The following is a 13,589-nucleotide window of genomic DNA, read 5'->3' on the forward strand; positions in this document are numbered from 1 at the left end:
AGGCTAATCTAACTTCCTTAGGGCCCGGGACCACTAGGGTGTTGCTATTTATGGACCTTGAGGCTCTCCGTGGGGCATACCAGGAGAGGCGGTCCCGTAGGTACGAGGGTCCTAGGCCGTGAAGGGCTTTAAAGGTCAAAAGCAGCACCTTAAATCCAACCCTGTACTCCACCGGGAGCCAGTGCAGCTTGAAAAGCACTGGGTGAATATGCTCCCATGGCAGAGACCCCGTGAGGAGCCTCGCTGCAGCATTCTGTACCCGCTGGAGTTTCTGGGACAGCTTCAAGGGCAGCCCCGCATAGAGCGAATTACAGTAGTCAAGCCTGGAGATGACCGTCACATGGATCACTGTGGCCAGGTCAGGGCGGGAAAGGTAAGGGACCAACTGCTTGATGCGGCGAAGGTGGAAAAATGTCGCCTTGGCTGTTGCTGTAACCTGCGCCTCCATGGAAAGGGAGGCGTCAAGGATTACACCCAAACTCTTATCCAACAACATCTGGAAACTCACAGGTTCTCTACCCTTAAACAAATGAAAACAGGGGTTCTTGTACCCCGTCCTGCATTTGGTGCCTTTTCTGTGCTTGCACAGAACTGCAGAATAAATAGAGCGCTGGCCACAGACACAACACCATCAAGAGACACACTAAATATTAAATGTAGTAATTGTTTTAGAAGCCACGGTTTGAGCATACAGTGGATAAACCAAGTGGGGAGGGACATTCCAGCTTTCCTGCCCAAACACAAATTTAAAACTCTTAAGGGGAGAAGCTGCTCTTTGGGGAAAGGAATCAGAAGTAGAAAAACAACAAGCAGAGAAAACGCTTCGACTCCACGCACCTACACACACCATGTCTCCACTGCCAGGTCATGCAATATGGAAGTGACTTACAAAACAGAAAAAGAGGTTTTGGACTACAGTTAGGAACATAAGAGACCAAGGGCCTATATACACTAGGGTTTTTCTTTCTTGAAGTCAGTAAGCAACAGAATTAGGACATACATCTCAGACATTGTAATTTGTTTTGAGCACATTGACTGAAGTGAGCACTAGCAAATCTGATGTGCTTGCATTGCAAAATAAAGAATCTGGGTGCAATAGAGTGACAAGTTCTGCCATGCAAACAAGCCCCATTGAATCGGATGGCGCTGCTCTTTACGCAGGTCCCATTCAATTTGATGGCACCTGGACAGGAGGTCTTGTGCCCTTGATAGAACTGTAACGCACGAGTCCCGTACTCCTTCACCGGCACGGCTTGGTCCAATATACAAGCCATCACTGATCAATTTAGCAGCTCTCCAACGGGCAGTGTGAAGAGGCGATGTTCGCCAGATAGATTGTCTAGTAAAATCATTATCTTCTCTGCCCACAGGACACACATTGTACTTCAAAATCACATTGCCGATGGGAAGTCGTCCAGTTCAGCTAATCATCTACAAGGGCATTTTCCCCAATGCAGTCGAAGAAGGAATGTCAGAGCAACTTACGCCCAAGAGATACGTGTGGCAGCAAATGTTCAGAGTCCAGTTCTGCTGCCAGTCCTGAGGCAAATCTCTATCCTGCCAGATGTTGCTTTCTGTGGGGCTGATAGACCCTGAACAGGACTCAAGCCTTTAAAAACCTGATCTGGTGTAACATTTATATTATGACGGCATAGCTCTCCCCTTCTCCTCTTCTGAGTAATGTCATAATGTGGCAGTTCTTAGCGTCTGGTGGAGCTAATTCTTTACCTTCAAGCTTTGTACTCAAGCCTATGAGGTACAGGTGAATACTCAAAAGATTTCTGACCCTTCGGATTTTCCACAATAGTCCCTTCCCTCCAAGGAAAAGCTAAAGCATTAAGGCCTTTTTAAGGCTGATCGCCAAAGAATTGATGCTTTGAATTCTGGTGCTGGAGGAGACTCTTGTGAGTCCCATGGACTGCAAGAAGATCAACCGTCTCCATTCGGAAGGAAATCAGCCCTGAGTGCTCACTAGAAGGACAGATCCTGAAGCTGAGGCTCCAAGACTTTGGCCACCTCAGGAGAAGAGAAGACTCCCTGGAAAAGACCCTGATGTTGGGAAAGATGGAGGGCACAAGGAGAAGGGGACGACAGAGGATGAGATGGTGGGACAGTGTTCTCGAAGCTACCAGCATGAGTCTGACTGCGGGAGGCAGTGGAAGACAGGAGTGCCTGGTGTGCTCTGGTCCAGGGGGTCAGGAAGAGGCGGACACGACTAAACAACAACAACAATTTAAAAAAGAAAAGATGACTGAGGATGGGGAACATGTGTCTACGAAATTATAAATGGCCAGGGGCTGCCCCACTACTCGCTCTGCTCCCCAACCCCCTACCATTCACACCGCATTAACCCTCCAGAGCTTCCCCTTCCCACTGCGTGCAAAGTGTAGGTGGGTTCCCATGAGGCAAGACACAGTGATAACAGCAAGAACCTTTATTGAACTACATCTCTGGGAAACAGGGGCAAAACAACTGCTTATATATATTCCTGAAAGCCCGGGCCACTCCCACTCCCAGCGTGATTGGCTGTCTAAACTTCCAAGCTGCGAATGACGACTCATGAGTCCAAGGTTCCAATGGCAGAGGCCCAAATCCTGAAATGTTCTGTGATTTCACATCAAGTATCGAATCAGAACTCAGGAGCTCAGAATCCTTAGTCCAGACTCAAGCTCAGGCAAACACAGACCACTGAATACATAACGGTGTGCAACTGCTAAGCTTGCTTTTCACCATCCCAGACCTCTTTCTCAAACCACCTTTCTTCTGTTCTGCTGCCCTGCTTTGCACCCCATGCCCATGCCTCCTCGCCCCCAACACCTTTTGTGCAACCCTCCCTTGCACACAAACCACCCTTCATGGTAACGTTCTGCATCCGGGGCCGGCTCACCCATGAGGCAAGCTGAGGCAACTGCCTCGGGTGGCAAGATCCATAGGGGCAGCAGATCCTGCCTCCAAGAAATGCATCACCTTCTGCTTCTGCAGCAGCACACTCCTTGATGCAGATCTTCACTCATTCCTCCTTCCCGTGTGTGTGTGTGTGTGTGTGTGTGTGTGTGTGTGTGTGTGTGATTTTGTGGTTCGCCTCAGGTAACAAAATGTCTTGGGCTGGCCCTGCCTGCATCTTCCTCCTCCCACATAGCGCAGCTACAAAGCACCCATTTCACTTTCCACCCAGCTATGAAGCCACCAATCTTTCCTGTTCTGCAGAAGCTCTCATGCCCCTGCTCTCATCTTCAACCACGTTCCCATGCCTCCTGCTTCCTCTCTTTTTGCAACCCCCTCCTCCTGCTCATTGTTCTCAACTCTCCTTTGCACACTGACCAGCCACATTTCCAGGCCTCCTCCCATTCTGCAGCCCCCTTTGTACACACACACACTCCATGCTCTTAAGAGCAAGCCTGTCAGTTAGCTTGTTCAGTAAGAGAAGGTAAAGTCACTCTGTTGAATCTGGAACTTCATGCTGAAGGCAACATAAGGTATTGCGTGAAGGGTCGGTAGAACACCTGAGGACTCCACATCCATTATCTCTCTCCCATGAGGCTGCTGAGGAATAGGAGAGAGAGACTAGTGAGTACAGCGAGAAGGGAGTGACACTAGCAAGAAAAAAGTGACTGTTGTAAACAACAGCAGAGGTTTGAAAAAAGCAGGGATGGAGCACACACTGAGAAGCCCATGGACACCCTGATATGTACTAGGGCTGGGCGAAATCTGGTTTTCAGCATCGTGATATACCACCAGCTAAACATCACAATATACTGATATATCACAATGTCTGAAATCAGGATGGAGCTATGTAGAGTCATTGGCTGGCTTCACGGTTTTGCTTGCATCATGATTTTTGCGTAACTAACACACACACACACACACACACACACACACACACACACACGATTCACAATATATTGCCAGGTCAAAAATTATGAAACCAATACCATGATATGGATTTGAAACTAATTTTGGATGATATATCACCCAGCCCTATCACTCATCACGATTCACTATAGTCAAAAATTATGAAACCAGTATCACGATATGCACTTCAAACCAGTTTTGGACGATATATTGATATATCGCCCACAGTGGCGTAGTGTGGGTTGTCAGCACCCGGGGCAAGGCAAGTAATTTGCACCCCCTAACCCGTGGATTTGCGCCCCCTAACCCTAACCCCCAGATGTTGCGCCCGGTGCAGCCGGCCCCCCTGCACCCCCCACGCTACGCCACTGATCGCCCAGCCCTAATAGGTACACGGCTGAAGTCAAGCAGATCTGACAGGCAGATCTATCGGGACGGTGCTCTTGTTCATCTCAGTGGAGTGTGTGCATGAAAAGCTCCTGGTGAGTTATAAGTGTGTCATGGCGCAGACTTGCCCCCCACAATGACGGAACCCAGCGCTGCATGACATCATATGCCCTTAATGTGCAATTGGGGGGGGCACCCTGGTGGCAGCAGGGGATAGAGGGCACAGAGAGCAAATATCTCCTTCTGCGCCCCAACCAGTGCTCTGCCGGTGGCTGTGGGGGATGGGGAATGTGGAGGGCATGTTTGCAAATGGGAGGCCGATCTGTTTGGGGGGCCCTCAATACAGTGGTACCTCAAGTTAAGAACTGAATTCGTTCTGGAGGTCCGTTCTTAACCCGAAACTGTTCTTACCCTGAGGTACCACTTTAGCTAACGGGGCCTCCCGCCACTGCAGTGCCGTCATGATGCGATTTCTGTTCTCATCCTGAAGAAAAGTTCTTAACCTGAGGTACTATTTCTGGGTTAGCGGAGTCTGTAATCTGAAGCGTCTGTAACCTGAGGTACCACTGTATTGGGGCTCAGCCCCCTGCCCACAAATATTGAGGGGGGCAAAGCCCCTTCTGCCCCTATAGTTGGCATCCCTGGTGTGTGTGGTGGTGGTGGGCAATAAATTGGGCAATAAATATCAGCCACCCTGCTGTGCAGCATGTCCTCCAGATTCTTTGTAACGTCCTTTCCTGAAATTATGGCTTCCTACCACCCTTCATCCTTGTACTGTTGGAACTTTAGAACAGAACACCTTATCAGGTACTTCTGATATCAACTGCAATACCTCACAGGGAACATAGCTGGCAAGCCAATGTGGCTCACCGCACATTTAATCACTTATTTATTTTTACATTTGCTCCCGTTCAATTTTCACACTGCTCTTATTGTTTATCTATTATATTTGCATCCCACAAGGCACTTAACAGCTGTAAGTGGGGTAGATCTCTGTCTGTCTTTGAGAATTGAGAAAGATAAAACTAAGCAGGAAAGCCCTGCGAGTTGCACTGAGCTCGGAGACAGCGACTCTCCGAAAAGCCGCTCTGTAAGCAGGGATGAACTGCCATGGCCTTGTTCTATCCCCTATTTCACACTTGTTATCTGTACAAAAATATGTGTGTTGGTGTTGGTGGAGTGTAATGTGAGGCCCAAATCTAGGAAGACTACAATGTTTAAGAAATTTGCTTTCAGGAGTTCATGTTCAAAATGACTCATTTGCCAGAGGTTTGGAGGGAATAGCTGTGGAAAGATGGAAGGGTGTATTCCCTGATCTAGGACTTGCTAAGGGAAATTCTTCATGCCTGTACCAGTAATTCTTGTGTCCTTACAAACTGCCTCTATGTATTTGGCAAGACTGATTTAGATGACAATCAATGAATGGGAATGAGCATCCCATACAAACATTCTCTGCTAGCATACAAACACAACAAATGTAACATATTAGTCTAAGCTAAAGGCATAGGCGCCGACTCCATGGGGCCTGAGGGGGCCCGAGCCCCCTCAAAAATTCGTTTGGGGGGGCTCTGCCCCCCCAATAATTTAAGAAAATTATTAGTTATATTATGCTTTGTAAAATCACAAAATTATGTTGGTATTTTTTATTTTCCTTGTTTGACGATAGTTACCTTTTAAAATACATTCAGTAATGAGTTAAAACAAAGCCACTCCCGATCTAGAGAGGGGGTGGGGTTGCGGGCTCTCGACCCATCAACAATCTCCGGGGCTGGCGTCAGCCCCGCACCTAAGGTCGGGGCAGCCCGGGGCTCGCCCCTTTCGTTCCCCCAGCAGCAGCGGTTTGGAGGTCTTGGGCCCCCCCAATTTTTTTTATAAGTCGGTATGGGCCCCCGCCTCCCCAATATTTTTTATAAGTCGGCGCCCCTGGGTAAAGGTAACCCTGACCATTAGGTTCAGTCGTCCTTTGCGGCACTCATCTTGCTTTACTGGCCAAGGGAGCTGGTGTACAGCTTCCGGGTCACGTGGCCAGCATGACTAAGCCGCTTCTGGCGAACCAGAGCAGTGCACGGAAACGCTGTTTACCTTCCCGCCAGAGCGGTACCTATTTATCTACTTGCACTTTGATGTGCTTTCGAACTGCTAGGTTGGCAGGAGCAGGGACCGAGCAACGGGAGCTCACCCCGCCGCGGGGATTCAAACCACCAACCTTCTGATCGGCAAGTCCTAGGTTCTGTGGTTTAACCCACAGCACCACCCGTGTCCCTTCAACATATTAGTCTAGCCTTCTGCAAATATAAATGCATTTGAACACTGACCTCAGCATAGATTTGATGCTCTTTTTTATGATAGCACATGCCCCAGGAAGACCGTATCCTATGCACGTCAACTTGAGAAAGCCATTTCCCGATCCTGGGGAGATGATGTTGCGGGAAGGGAGCAAGCCCTCCCCACATGCACGGGGCGGGATTGCCCCTGCGCCATTGGATGGTCCTCGGTCATGTCATCCCTAAGCCGTCCAATCTGGTGCAGGCTATTTAAACCGCCCACGGTCAAGGACTCACCCCTTTTCTCCCTGCTCAGTCACTTCTTGCACCCTTAGGTTAGGCTCTTATTTCTTGACCTTGCTATGGACCTCGGTTGGTTGCCTTGGTTGTCCAAGGGGCCTGGTAGGAATTTTTCCCCAGCTGGCAAATTGGCACCAGCCATTTGGTTTTTCACCTGAAGGTAAAGGGACCCCTGACCATTAGGTCCAGTCATGACCAACTCTAGGGTTGCAGCACTCATCTCGCTTTACTGGCCGTGGGAGCTGGCGTACAGCTTCCGGGTCATGTGACCAGCATGACTAAGCCGCTTCTGGCGAACCAGAGCAGCGCACGGAAATGCCGTTTACCTTCCCGCCGGAGCGGTACCTATTTATCTACTTGCACTTGACGTGCTTTTGAACTGCTAGGTGGGCAGGAGCAGGGACCGAACAATGAGATCATAGATCACAGGTACATATCACTATAAAGTCCTTCAAAGGCCATCACCTTACCCCTCCTAATTCAAGGGTATTCCGTTAAATGAATCCAGGGGGCATGGTCTCTGTCCGAAGCCCCAGACAGGGGTGGGGGGCTAGGGCCATGGCACGACCCCTAGCGGTGACCCTGGGGGAGTTACTAGTTGAAGTGCATCAGCAAGGCTCCCCCTACTGGTGGTTAACCCTTCCAAGACTCCTGCGGATGGGCAGGAGGAGTCAGATATAGTCATGTGGTTTCCAGTGCCTAAGCCAATACAACTCACATTCTGTAACCAATAAAGTTGTGGCCTTTTTCACCCCTTAACCTAAAATACTGCTTCATGTGTCTTTATTCCACTTCCTGGGAGGGTCTGAGACCTTGCCGTGCAACTCAGTTCCAAGCAAACATATGTACAGTTTGGCTGTACATGTGATAGGCTGGAGGCAGCCAATAAATCTTAAGAGAGCCGAAACTGATTTGAAAGACGGACTGGTCCCTGTTCTGTGCGGACGCGTTGACCCCACAGCCGTCTACAGGCAAACAGGTTTTCCAATGGGTTCATTGCAATGGGGAAATCTGCAAAACCTGTTTGCCAAATGCAAACATTGGCTGAGTGTGCCCATTAATCCCTCTTTCAAACCACTCTCTGAGAAAACTGTCTCTCCAGACTGTTAGTTTTCAAAGGCTAGAGGCAGGCAGCAGTTTGAAAGAGGGGCTGCCACTCCTAGGGGGTATACTCACGCCACCTCTGATGATCCTCTCTGATCAAATATGCTTTGCAGGTTTTGGATTGTTTAGGGTTGGCATACATCTGGGATTTCCTGGACACATATGTGGAATACTGCAGTCGGAAATTGTTAAAATGTCCGTGCATATGGCAGCCCAGATCAGTAATGCTGTTTTTGCCGATTTTCCTTAAAAATAGCTCAAAAACAACTCTCTTTCTCTTTTTTTGCAATTTTGCTTAAAAACGCTCAACAATGTTTCTGTCCAGATTTTCACTGTTTGAAATATGGCAACCCTAAGATTGTTAAAACCTGCAAAACCTGTTTGACCGGAGTGATAGGGCTGGGTTGTTTTTGTTTTTTTTTTTTACAAAATTATGCATGTACCTCATAGAAAAGGAAGTCTCCTTCAAAGCGCTTTAAATGTTCGTAGAATATAGTTGTCTCCCTTAAATTGCCTTGCGCTGTTAGAATCTATGCTGGAAAGACAATTGCATGCAACACAAATTTAGAGCAGGATGTACAAAAATGGCAAGACATTTCCCTGCAAGATTGTGCATGCCTTTGCCCCTCTACCTCCCTGTAGCTCGCTTTCACTTTCTTCCAAACTACCACCAGCTTTCACTCATCTGCTGGTCCTTTCAGTTTGATCACGCAGGCCCAAAATGCTAGGAATCCAGTCTAGGTCAACATCCCCATTTCCTCCCTTCAGGTTTGTAAATTACAAAGCAAATAATTTATTAACTCTTTCACCTTTTTATATTATATGGTTAAGCCCCTGTCCTTACATGCCTCTGCCCCCTAGTGGAACGCAGACGGCCAAATGCTTTCTGCAGTTCCATCCTCTTCTTTCCTTACCTGTTGAAGGGATCACATTTTGAAGAGAGGAGTCTGAGACAGGAAATAAAATGGAGTTTTATGCAATGGTCTCTGAACTACAGTTCCCAGAATGCTCTTTGTTATGATCCTTTGTGAAGCTGAGCAAGCTCAGCCAAGATGCCCACTGCCCTGCCTTAGTCCAAGGATGAGAGTCCATAGTGGCTCTCGTTCCAGGACTCTGTGGAGCCATTTGATTCCTGGAACTCAGGACCTGGAGCATATGAAAGAATAGCATTTAAAAATAAATAAATAAATATTGCAAATTTCACACTATGGACCCTATTACAGTAGGAATTAAACTGATGGCCGCTTACTCTCTGCTAGTACTGTGTACATCCAACATCCCTCTTCCACAACAAGCCAGGATAACTGCATGAACATCTGCCTTCATTGCACATTGCTGAAGATTATTCTCCAGCGGCTTTATGTACCCATTCAGCAACTGGGCCAAAACAAACAAGATGAATTTTAACAGGGAGAAATGTAAAGTATTGCACTTGGGCAAAAAAAATGAGAGGCACAAATACAAGATGGGTGACACCTGGCTTGAGAGCAGTTCATGTGAAAAGGATCTAGGAGTCTTGGTTGACCACAAACTTGACATGAGCCAACAGTGTGACGCGGCAGCTAAAAAAGCAAATGCAATTCTGAGCTGCATCAATAGGAGTATAGCATCTAGATCAAGGGAAGTAATAGTGCCACTGTATTCTGCTCTGGTCAGACCTCACCTGGAGTACTGTGTCCAGTTCTGGGCACCACAGTTCAAGAAGGACACTGACAAACTGGAATGGGTCCAGAGGAGGGCAACCAAAATGGTCAAAGGCCTGGAAACGATGCCTTATGAGGAACGGCTAAGGGAGCTGGGCATGTTTAGCCTGGAGAAGAGGAGGTTAAGGGGTGATATGATAGCCATGTTCAAATATATAAAAGGATGTCACATAGAGGAGGGAGAAAGGTTGTTTTCTGCTGCTCCAGAGAAGCGGACACGGAGCAATGGATCCAAACTACAAGAAAGAAGATTCCACCTAAACATTAGGAAGAACTTCCTGACAGTAAGAGCTGTTTGACAGTGGAATTTGCTGCCAAGGAGTGTGGTGGAGTCCAGTGGCGTAGCGTGGGGGGTGCAGGGGGGGCCGGCTGCACCGGGCGCAACATCTGGGGGTTAGGATTAGGGGGCGCAAATCCATGGGTTAGGGGGCGCAAATCCACGGGTTAGGGGGCGCAAATTACTTGCCTTGCCCCGGGTGCTGACAACCCACGCTACGCCACTGGTGGAGTCTCCTTCTTTGGAGGTCTTTAAGCAGAGGCTTGACAACCATATGTCAGGAGTGCTCTGATGGTGTTTCCTGCTTGGCAGGGGGGTGGACTCGATGGCCCTTGTGGTCTCTTCCAACTCTATGATTCTATGATTCTATGAACATTTACATTTGCCTTCTGGATATAGGGTGCTTCCAGACAGGGGCTTAATTTGCAGATGGATCGCTGAGGTGCCACAAGTGGGACAATGGCGACAGGTTTATTTTACTTTGTGGGATTTCTTCTGGAAAGGCTAAATCTTGAATAAAATTGGCACCTCAACTTGTTGGCAGCAGGATATGGCTTGCATACCCTCCAACATTTCTCCAGTGAATATAGGGATGTCCTGTTTAATAATAATAATAATACCCTGCACATCTGACTGGGCTGCCCCAGCACTGAGGCTTCCAACATATATGAAAACATAATAAAGCATTAAAAAACTTCCCCATACAGGGCTGCCTTCGGATGTCTTCTAAAGGTTGTATATTGAAATAACTTTATTTAATGTCTTATATATATATATAATAAATGTTCATAAACGTACCAACCAAGCACGTACATAGATATGTGGACCACACGTCTGCAGCAGCACAGGAAGACCGTCCTGAAACCATTTTGACTCCCAAACTGACCAAATGTTTTCTCTGCAAGGAGGGAGGGGGTGAGGGAACCTTCCCATTGTCTCAGGAATTGGGTAATTACCATCTCAAAGGAATGGGCAGGCTACCAGGAAAGGCAATCAGATAAGGCATGATCAGATAACCTGACATAAATAATAATAATAATAATAATAATAATAATAATAATAATAATAATAATAATAATTTATTTATACCCCGCCCATCTGGCTGAGTTTCCCCAGCCACTCTGGGCGGCTCCCAATCAAGTGTTAAAAACAGTACAGCGTTACATATTAAAAACTTCCCTGAACAGGGCTGCCTTAAGATTTCTTCTGAATGTCAGGTAGTTGTTTATCTCTTTGACATCTGATGGGAGGGCATTCCACAGGGCGGGCGCCACTACCAAGAAGGTCCTCTGTCTGGTTCCCTGTAGCCTCACTTCTCGCAATGAGGGAACCGCCAGAAGGCCCTCGGCGCTGGATCTCTGTGTCCGGGCTGAACGATGGGGGTGGAGACGCTCCTTCAGGTATACGGGACCGACAACATTCAAATTCCTGTTGTAGACCGCCTTTTCTGTGATGTAGGTATGATGTTTGTGCAGGGAGGTCTTGGGTTACACCCCTTCTGTGATGTATGTATGATGTATGGAGGGGTGGTCTTGAGCTCCAGGGCGGGCAATTTAAAATATAGACAAGGGCAGGCACACCTTTGTTCTGGGTCCTCTTCCTTCTCCTGCAGGTGAGGGGAACACCCTGTTGCAACAGTTAAATAAAGATCAGGCTTACTAGCTGCTTTGCTTCTCAATATTCTCTGGTTGGCCTCTGTTATTTTCTCCAACCGATGGAGAACCTACAAAGGACTCTATAAGGGCTCTTGTGTCCCCCATAAGGGAATAAGGGCAGATTCTGTTTACAACAATAGTTACTAGTCTCCTTGGCTTGTGGGTTGCAGAACTCCATACCCTCCAACATTTCTCCAGTGAAAATGGGGATGTCCTAAGGAAAAGAGGGATATTCCAGGATCAAATCAGAAACCTGTGAATCCGGGACTGTCCCTGGGAAATAGGGACACCTGGAGGGTCTGCTCTCTCATGGTCGAAAGTCATTTATTTCTGTATTGGGAATAAACCGCTCTTCTCTTCATAAAAACAGAGCTTAATTTGACACAGGTTTAACTAGGAACATAGCCACAAAACCCACTTTCAATGCCAGGGCATTGAGTCCGATACCTCGCCGTGTAAGCAACCCATGCCTCTGTGTTCTCTTTTCGGACGCAATGCGGAAATGTTGGCCCCTTTATGATTGGCAAAAAAGTATAAGACAGCTGAATTGGTCGGAGCAGGCATAAATACATAAAAGTGTGACTTTCTTCCCTCGTCTGGTCAATATGACAGAATATCCTGTCTGCTGCAGCCCAACTGTAGGGCTCTACCTGCCTGAAGATCAGTGTTCGGAGGCCAGAGGTGGCCAGATGCAGTTCCTCTCCCACAGGCAACTGGTGATGTAAAAGCTGAGCACTCGCCGCTTGCTCAATGCTGTGCATGTGGCTCCAAATCAAACTAGGATGACCAATGGATACAGCCCTAGCGTACTGGAGACACCATTTATGCACCCAGGCACCTTGTATGCACACAATTCCTGATGTCGCAGGGGATCTGCGCATACATTTTTGTTGCTAGTTTGGGACGAATACATTCTATATATCGAGATGGGGAAGGAGGAGGTGTCTAAACGGCAAGATTTGTAATAATCAGGGGAAGTATATTTGTGTGAGAGGTTTGAAATATATTATAATATCACAGGCGCTTTTTTATATAAAAAAGGTATTTTGTGGCATTTATCACCAATAAATAAAACATATCACAGTATGTTCCCTGCAACAGATCCATGATAAGTTAGTGGATAATGCATTGGCTGTGGTTGGAATTGGCTGAAAATAAATCTATCCCCTCCAGTTAATGAATGACTTATTAGATTCAGTACTTTGTCACCTTGTCTCGGTTGCTGTCCCTATTTCTGAAATATCCATCACTGTTAATGTTGGGATGGGAGGAACAGAATTAGTTGGTTTTTTTAATAAAAAAAAGCAAATTCAAAAAATGAGAAAGATTTTCTTAGAAACTCCTCAAACACCATGCAATTGACTGCAGCTGTATAAAATAGGCAGGGTTGTGGGTGGTAGAATTATGGGATGGGAAAGTCAGGGGCCACACAGCCCAGCAGAAATGGACCCTTTCTTCTTAGTGTCTATCTTCTTTCTCCTTACCAGGGACTCGGCTACATTAGTCAAGAAACAGTGTTTTGAATGTGTTATAAACATGCAACACCAGATGGCGCCGGAGAGCAAAATAAATTTCTAAACGTTTTTCATAGTGGTTCCCCCCCTTTTGTTATGATGATTTAATTTCTAACTTATTTATAGTGGTTTTTTTCCTGTGTGTAGATCCACTTCAGGTCTCAGGGTTTGAGCTGCAACTTCTGGCACTAGCCCCCTTTTCAGGATCTCCAGGGGGAGGAATAACATCTGAGAGTAAAAGGCCAGAGTCAAGGGGGCAGAATATTTTCTCCTTGGCACGATGAGAACTTCTGCTTGTTCTGCCTGCTCCCCCTCCTTCAAATAATAATAATAAAATCTGGCTCCATCTACCCTTGGCTAGTGAGGTGTGCTGTGGTCTGTACTATGCCCAACTCGGGCCAGAAGTGGCTCACCAGGTGTGGTGATGCTGGTCCCCTAGCTTCCTGGCAGGTGGCTTGAAAGGAGAAAGAGGGTTGAGACGCCAGGGAGGTCAGCGCGGTGCAAATACCCTGTGAGGAATGGCAGATAGAGTC

The 13,589-nt window shown here is 47.3% G+C and overlaps 1 long non-coding RNA gene across 1 annotated transcript; it reads right to left on the minus strand.

Annotated features, from left to right (window-relative positions):
* Positions 1 to 651: 651 nt before the first annotated feature.
* Positions 652 to 9,112, minus strand: LOC310835358. The gene is made up of 2 exons (XR_014559595.1): positions 8,822 to 9,112; positions 652 to 3,543 (listed from the first exon to the last, which is right to left on the minus strand). It is a non-coding gene; the product is annotated as an uncharacterized lncRNA (long non-coding RNA).
* Between the last annotated feature and the right edge of the window lie 4,477 nt (positions 9,113 to 13,589).

Source organism: Podarcis gaigeae (assembly GCF_964106915.1).
Source record: "Podarcis gaigeae genome assembly, chromosome: 17".
Lineage (NCBI taxonomy): Eukaryota > Metazoa > Chordata > Lepidosauria > Squamata > Lacertidae > Podarcis > Podarcis gaigeae.